This window comes from Diprion similis, chromosome 7, assembly GCF_021155765.1.
Source record: "Diprion similis isolate iyDipSimi1 chromosome 7, iyDipSimi1.1, whole genome shotgun sequence".
NCBI classification, from domain to species: domain Eukaryota; kingdom Metazoa; phylum Arthropoda; class Insecta; order Hymenoptera; family Diprionidae; genus Diprion; species Diprion similis.
This window is the reverse complement of record NC_060111.1, coordinates 5,241,631-5,249,286: the sequence shown is the minus strand read 5'-3', so window position 1 is coordinate 5,249,286 and position 7,656 is coordinate 5,241,631.

The following is a 7,656-nucleotide window of genomic DNA, read 5'->3' as shown; positions in this document are numbered from 1 at the left end:
TTTTATAATTCATACGTCTGTGATTTAATTCTTTTGAATAGTGTCATAGTCTAATTTTTCTTGACTTGCTGAATAGATATTTTGTGCAATAGCTATTTATGTGGCATGCCCGTAAACCGCGTGTTTTTTTGGCAAGGATAACGATTTCAGGACGAGCTGAAGGCGAGCCGGAAGCGAGTACTGAAATTATCCGAGCCAAAAAACGGTTTACGGCCATGCCACGTACAATATTTTTTACGGTACGGGCATTGAAAAGCAAAACGAAGAGTGAGGTTATGTCGCGATCTGTTCGACGAAGCTACTTTATTTGCCAGTTTGGGATGCGCACTTCGAACTGCGCATCAAAACTGCGGAATAAAGACTTTATTCCGCAACTTTGTTCGCTGCCGTATAAAGCGTCACTTTACGGAACGAAAACTGCCACAAAAAGTAGACTTTTCAATGCCCATGCCGTAAAAATGTAATTGTTTATGAACATCTGATGAACTCTTTTCACATGTATCTATTTTCATCCAATCTGAAGCAACTAGTTCTGAAAAATAACATTCAGGTGAACGTCTGGAGTTATTTATCCATGATGAACAAAATGATTCTAAGACCCTACAATAGACTAAGAAACACACGAGAGCTTAATTATTTTGGACGTCATAATCACGAAAATTTTTCACAAATGACTTAGATCTTAGCTTGTCGTGCTCAAATTAATTCGTTTTCATTTCCATCACCAAGTAAAGATGTTAATTTATTCGTGTTGACCATTATTGGCGTGAAAAAAAAAAATTGCTCATGATTTTTTGAACTGTTTTTTCTCAATTCCTAACTTTTCGTTCATACGATATGGTCGATTCATTCTTAACTCATTCTCGGAAAACACACGAGCTTGAACAACCACAGGGTGAAAATATAAACGCGATTTACTTAATTACACTTCCTCAAATTACATCGTTTTAACTTTCAAACGCGTAGTACAAGTGTAAAGATAAACTGCAGCAAACGGTTTTGATTGCAGTGAATGTCTGACGCTCTCATCACAGCATCAAACGAACCGTTTTAATTGTCAAAGTTGAAACGAGGTCTGTCGTTGAGTGTCACAATCACTCCGGGGGAAACTACTCGATGGCACTAGATTTACCGAGTTACCTCTATCCGAGTTTCAGTAATGATCACTCGGTCTTTCGAAGGTGAAAACTAGCACTTTCGGATAAGCCATCAACCAGTTTTCCGACACGCGCAACCTCATCGAGAGTTGCTGCAGCGCGGAGAAAAAAAATTACCGTTGAACTCACTAACTCTCCGGGAAAAATGAAGGACTCACGCAGTTTTCTCTTGAAATTACAGTATTTTTCTGTTCAACTCACTGCAGAAATTCTTTGAGTTACTAGGTCGACAGACCAATTCATCGCCCACAAAAATTGAGACTCAGTAACCTTTTTTACTCAAAACTTTTTCGAAGTTATACTTAGTATCAAATCCATAATGCCAGATAAAATTTGGGAATACAGACTGTTGATTGAACATAACAAGAATTGACCGGATTGAATCTCAATATGAAACTTGATTCCTTGATCCTGATTCCTTTTGTCGATACACGAAGAGAGGTGTTCTTATGTAGTCCATATCCTGTACTCCTGTATCGGACCAAAAGTTTCCATGGACGCAAGTCCCAAAAAAAGGAGGTTGTCCAATTTTTTTTATATCTATAGATTTCGTGATTTTCATGAACTATAAAACTTCAAGGGGACTTGAAGTCAAACAAATGATTCAAAAAACTGCACGGTTAATTTTCAAAGATAAGCAGAAAGCAGGTTTCGCTTAAAGACGGAGATCCTCCAAAACATGCAATAATCGAGTCGTCCTGTTTTGCACGCGTGCGTGGAGTCCAGTCCCCATTCAAGCTTTGTGATCTATAAAAATAGAGTGATCTATAGGTATCAAAAAATCCATACTCCGATGTCCCCTGCCGAAGCCTATTCCTCGGAAACTACTGACTTTTGGGACTTGTGTCCATGGAAATTTTGATCGTGAGGATATGTACCATGCCATAGTGAAAATCCAGTCAATTTCCATAAGGATTCTGCGTGGTCCTTTCCGCACGTACTTCGTCAATTAGCATAGTCGTCTAGTGACATTCAGACCATGTTGGGGACTGGGAAGCCTCAACAAACAAGCCACCACTAGGCACTCAACCACCGTGTAACCGCGCGCCAGCTCGTCATTACGCATGCTTGATACCAGGAAACGTGCGCAATCTAGGATACATTGCAAGTACTATTTCGATGTTTCGCGTCGTCGACATCAGAGACTCCTCAAGCTTGCTGACACGTCATATACGAAGTGGGAACCAAAACTGCAATCTGTTCGTCATTTGCACCATGCACCACATATTAACGACGTGTAAAGAAACATGGATGCCTATACAGTAGAATGATCTTTGGATGTAAAAGAGTCTGTTTTACAAGGTATTATGAATCATTTGTCCGTTACTTCTGTTCGAAATATAGAAACAAACGAGCAATGTGATCTAACACATTTCAGATCCAGGCATAGAATCCCAGGTTCGACCTTGTATCGTAAGAGTTTTTGCCGACAAGCTTGTTTAGTTTACAGTTTTCCAAGCGGAATGATCGTCTTTTTTCGAATTAGAACTTTTATACCTAAATTCATTTTTTCATGGCTACATCGAAGTAGCTAACACGTACCAACAATATTGTCTAATAACTACTTTCATATTTAGTGTTTTAGTTTCCCAAATTATTCCTCACACTAAGCATCAAACACAGTTCTTGATGTAGCAATAAATTCGGCTCAAACAACTCTGAAAAGCTTGAAAGCATTCAGTCTCTACGATGAAGTTTTCCGCAGCATGACGTACAATTATCAAAACTCACGGTTCGTGGATCTATTATTTCTGCATTAATTATTCAAACCATAGAACGATCTCGACACGCCACGCCTGGATAACCAAAGTCCCATGAGGTGCCCGTGTAGCAGTCTGATTAATTTCCATAGTGATCCGAAATTTGCAAGGACCTATGACGCATTTATGTATGCTCCGGATATTGCATGGAAACTCAATTACAGCATTGCATATACTGTAATCACTGCGGTATGATGTTGTAAAATATTTACACGAGGGGTTTGAACCCGTCTCTTCCAGTGCCTGTGGGATATTCATGATTTACGCGAAGAGTGCCTGACGCAATGGGACCATTATCACACACACGCTTAAGCGTGGAAAAGTGCGGAGATAAGGCAGTCGCGTGTTACGGCCGGGGTAAAATTTAATTAAAAATAAACACATTTGCCCGATTCATTGCTAATTAAATTTCTGTCCACCATGGCACCCTGCGAATGCGGGAATTATATCCTTTTGGAAGGTTATAGGTATGCTATACGCAGGTTCGTGGATGGTGGTAGGTTCTGGCTATACACTCTGTAATCGAAGAACCGGCACCTTTCGCGAATATATATGTATAGATATTAGATATATACATATATATATATATATATATATATATAGGGCAGCGGCACCCTCGCCATCCTTTGTAAACTGCGTATAAACCGTATCCCGTTTCCCTCGGCTTGCCACGGAGCTTCTGTAACCGTTTTCCCTTTCATTACCAAGCGCCAAACATCCCCATTAATGATCGTTATAATAGGGCCGCGTAATGATTGTTTTTCCAGACCCACCGGTGAGCGGGGTCAACCGGTAGTTGACGAGTTCTTAAACATTCGAGCTTGTCAAACTTATTGTTACGATAAGGGTTGGGTCTGACTAGTATATGTATGTATACGAAACGCCATCTTGCCACATAATTTGTTTGCAGAGCAATCATTATCGGGAAATTTTATACACGATTATCTGCAGCGAACACTACATTTTTTTTCTTCGATGAGGGGTTATATACGGTTAAGATTTTCAAAAATTCATCAGAATATCAGCTATAGCAAGTGTCAAAATAATTATTTTTACAAATAAAAAATGTTCAAATACAGTTCAAAGTCACCATAATAAGTGTAAAAATTTTCACTTGTTTAAATTCAAAGGTCGTCTGGAGAAAAATTCTTGAACAATCGATTTTTTTTTTTGGCCTCCTTGACTGTATATATAACCCCTAAAGCTCGTATTGAGAGGAAGTGAGCTTCTGTAATAAAAGGGTGCCACTGACCTTTCGTAGATCTTGATGATTCGGTGGACTGTGGGCGGCCCCTGCGTGCTCGACGGTGACTGGACGCAAACTACTAAACTACTTGATAAAGTATTTTCTGATAAAATGTCGTTGAAACAATGGGCGATAATTAAGGGCTAGCTTATTAATGTGACTAGATTTTTAAATCAAACACAAAGACAAAATATTTATTCATATTATGTGGATTAAAACACAGCAAGAAATGTCAATTCAGAATATAAGTTCGGAAATAAAAATCAAACGTAATTATGGTCAAACGCGTTAATTGACGAAAGACAAAGTTAAATGAAGAAGAAGAGAAAAAAAAAAAAGACAAATAATTTTCGAATCCACATATCTTGATGACATTGCAATTTTTCGGTATCAATTCGGGTTGAATATCGCAGTTTACGTAGCTAAATTCAAACGAGTTTGAAAAAAGTGGAGCGTGGATGGGAAGAGAAAGAAATTGGGCACTACGACAAAAAAAAAAAAAAAATGAATAAAGCAGATATTCGGAAAGTTATTTCTTTGACAATTCGAGCGAAAACTTGAGTAAAGTAAAGTCCTGGAGTTACCTCTAATTTTTTTTTTAACGAGCAGAACGTACTATTGCTTTTGTATATACACTGTCTCCTTTTTCAATTTCAATTCCACCCTCGGGATGGGAAAGGTGTGCGTTTTTATTATGACCCCGTTGGTGTTCCGTCCCATAAGATTGCAGAATGAACAAAATACTTGAGATAACTCGAGGAGTGCGAGAACGAAATCAGAAAGAACGCGCCTTATTAGTTCCGTCGTCGTTTTAAACGTCGCTGGATAACAAACGAGAATGTAAATCCGAAATTCAGTCGCCCTGATCGTCAAAAGAACAAATCCTCAACCATTTCCTTATGGTAGGTGCGCAGTGAATTCATTGCGTTGATAATTTTCCACAGAAAAATCGTTTCACCAACGAAGACCCTTTAGTACGGTTAATCATTCCGTAACGAAGAGTGCAACTGGGTTCCAATGGCTGATTCATGGACTCAAAAGCATTTGAATAAAATCCAAGTTACTTCAAAGTGAAGAAGAAAAACCGACGAGTCACTTGACGTTGCTTCAAGTGAACTCCAAATGACAAACTTCAAGTGTACTTGAAGTGTATTCCAAATCATTCCGCACGATGTCCAGTGAATTTCAAGTGACTTGGAGTAATTCCAGTTGGTGCCAAGTGCAGAATGTCAGGGAAAACTGAAACTTCGTACTACCGTTGATGCACGTTTCGTTAGTGAAGAGATAAGCTCTCACCATCGCAGTCGCCATGTGTGGAGAGTGTAAAACTCGAGCAGTCACAACACCATGTGTTCCCCACGTCTTTAAATACGAACGTAAAAAGTGAACTCGCTACTTCCGTCAGTTTTTTTTATGACTAGTGTAAAATACAACTGATGATATACTCGGTACACTAGATAAAAGCTCGTGTCACGAGGCGCTTAAACGCGAGCCATGCGAGCTTTCAGCCACCATATTGGTCGAGGAAAAGCCAGACTACATGGCGATCCGCAGCTCGATCAGGTGCGGAATAATTGAAGCTTTGCGGTGTGTATTTTCTACTATTTCACCAGGCTTCGACTGACTTTAACTCCTTGGCACTTCACCCCCTAATCACCCCTTTTATTCCGCCCCTGTAATTCCGGCCGCCGTGCATGTCCGCGAACCCTTGAATTTCTCCTCCCGTATGTAGGTGCCGCACATAAATAGACAACGTGCATATTACATTTGCTCGTTACTGTAGCTACGTGTAACGGGCGTTCGTGCTTGGATGGATGGACGGATTCGGAGTGGAGAAAACAAAAGGGCAAGAAAAAAGTACAGCTATATACCTAACGTAGTTTTCTCCAACCCGAGCGGATTGAATACGACGACGTCAAATGGCCACTTTCGCACGGAACTTATTTATTATTTAAAATCTAGCCTCCCGTCAAGCCACTTTCTTCCGCTCAGCTTCCCCGCTCTGGAATCAATCCTCTCCTTCCGCTAAGCTCTTCGCTCTATCCATTTACACCCAAAGATCGCACGAAGCTATGCCCGCTAATGTACAAAAATGGGTGGATAGTGGAGTTCGTACTTTCAGTTAGCTCTCTCTCTCTCTCTCTCTCTCTCTCTCTCTCTCTCTCTCTCTCTCTCTCTCTCTCTCTCTCTCTCTCTCTCTCTTTATCTCTCTCTTTTTTCATAATTTGGAAATAGCCTATATAATAGTAAAAACGAACTTCTTACGAAATTCTACAGCATGTTTGTATACCAAGGAATACGAGTGAAACTCGGTAGACTTCAGCATCCTACTGCGCATGCGCGAGTTTTGTCAGGTTCTCACGCAGGCTGGCCAACCCAAACTTAATCTGTCAACCGTAACTAGAAGAGGTTACGTAACTGATGCTAATTTATTCATTTTAAACAGATCGCGAATTGTCGATGTCACGGCTCCGAAAGTTTTGGAAAACATCTATTATATTTGATCAAGTTGGCTCCCCTGGCTAGCAGAGGAAAATATTTTCACGACGCGGTCTCGCCGACCAATAGAGCTGGATTATTTTGCGCATGCGCAATCGGTGACTCGGCTTGTTTTGTCCGACCGTTTCCTCTCGGGATAAGACTGCGAGATATAAACTAAGACTAAGCTATTTGAAAAATACGAAGAAGAACGTCGCAGCGCTGGGTCCGTGAAATAATTTGATACGAACTGGTTCCCACGATGGCATAAATTTTACCTGGCTCATTATTCAGACGAATTTACATACCAATTGTGCAAAGGCAGAAGGATGTAGTTTAGACTTGCAGTAACGCAGCGTGCATGAACAATAAACGAGGGATGCAGAAACGTTAAATAAAAATCTTCACGAGCACTGTAGAATTGCGGTAGGTTCGTATAATACATGTTGGGTAAAATCAGGACGCGTGGAAAATAGATTACGAAGGAGAGAGAAAGTGAGGTGAAATTGTATGTATATATATTGTATATATATTAGGGTGGCGCATTATATATATATATTATAAGTCAGAGAAGAAGAAGAAGAGACGAAAATACTTCGGCGAGACAAATATCAAATTTTATACCTCCTAATTTTTTCTCGAATTGAAACTTCCAGCACGAAAGGCAATGAAAGAACCGCCATATTCGTCTATGATAGTTATAGCTCAAATAATCATTCTGAACCGGACGTAGATTGGCAGGATTGCCAGTCAAGCTGGCAGCGTTTGTGTACTAGAAAAGTTTTAATTGTGTTCTATACACTAATGACCCCCACCTACGCCAAATCCAATTCCCACCTGAATTGAGATTAATGTTTATCCGAATTCCACAAATTACCAAAGTCAAATTGCTCACGGATTCCAATTTGCGTTTATAAAAAATATCCGACATAATTGTGGACACATACACTTACGTTGTATATAATACTTCATCTGTGAATAGTGATTAATGTTTATTATATTTTTCTATGCATAG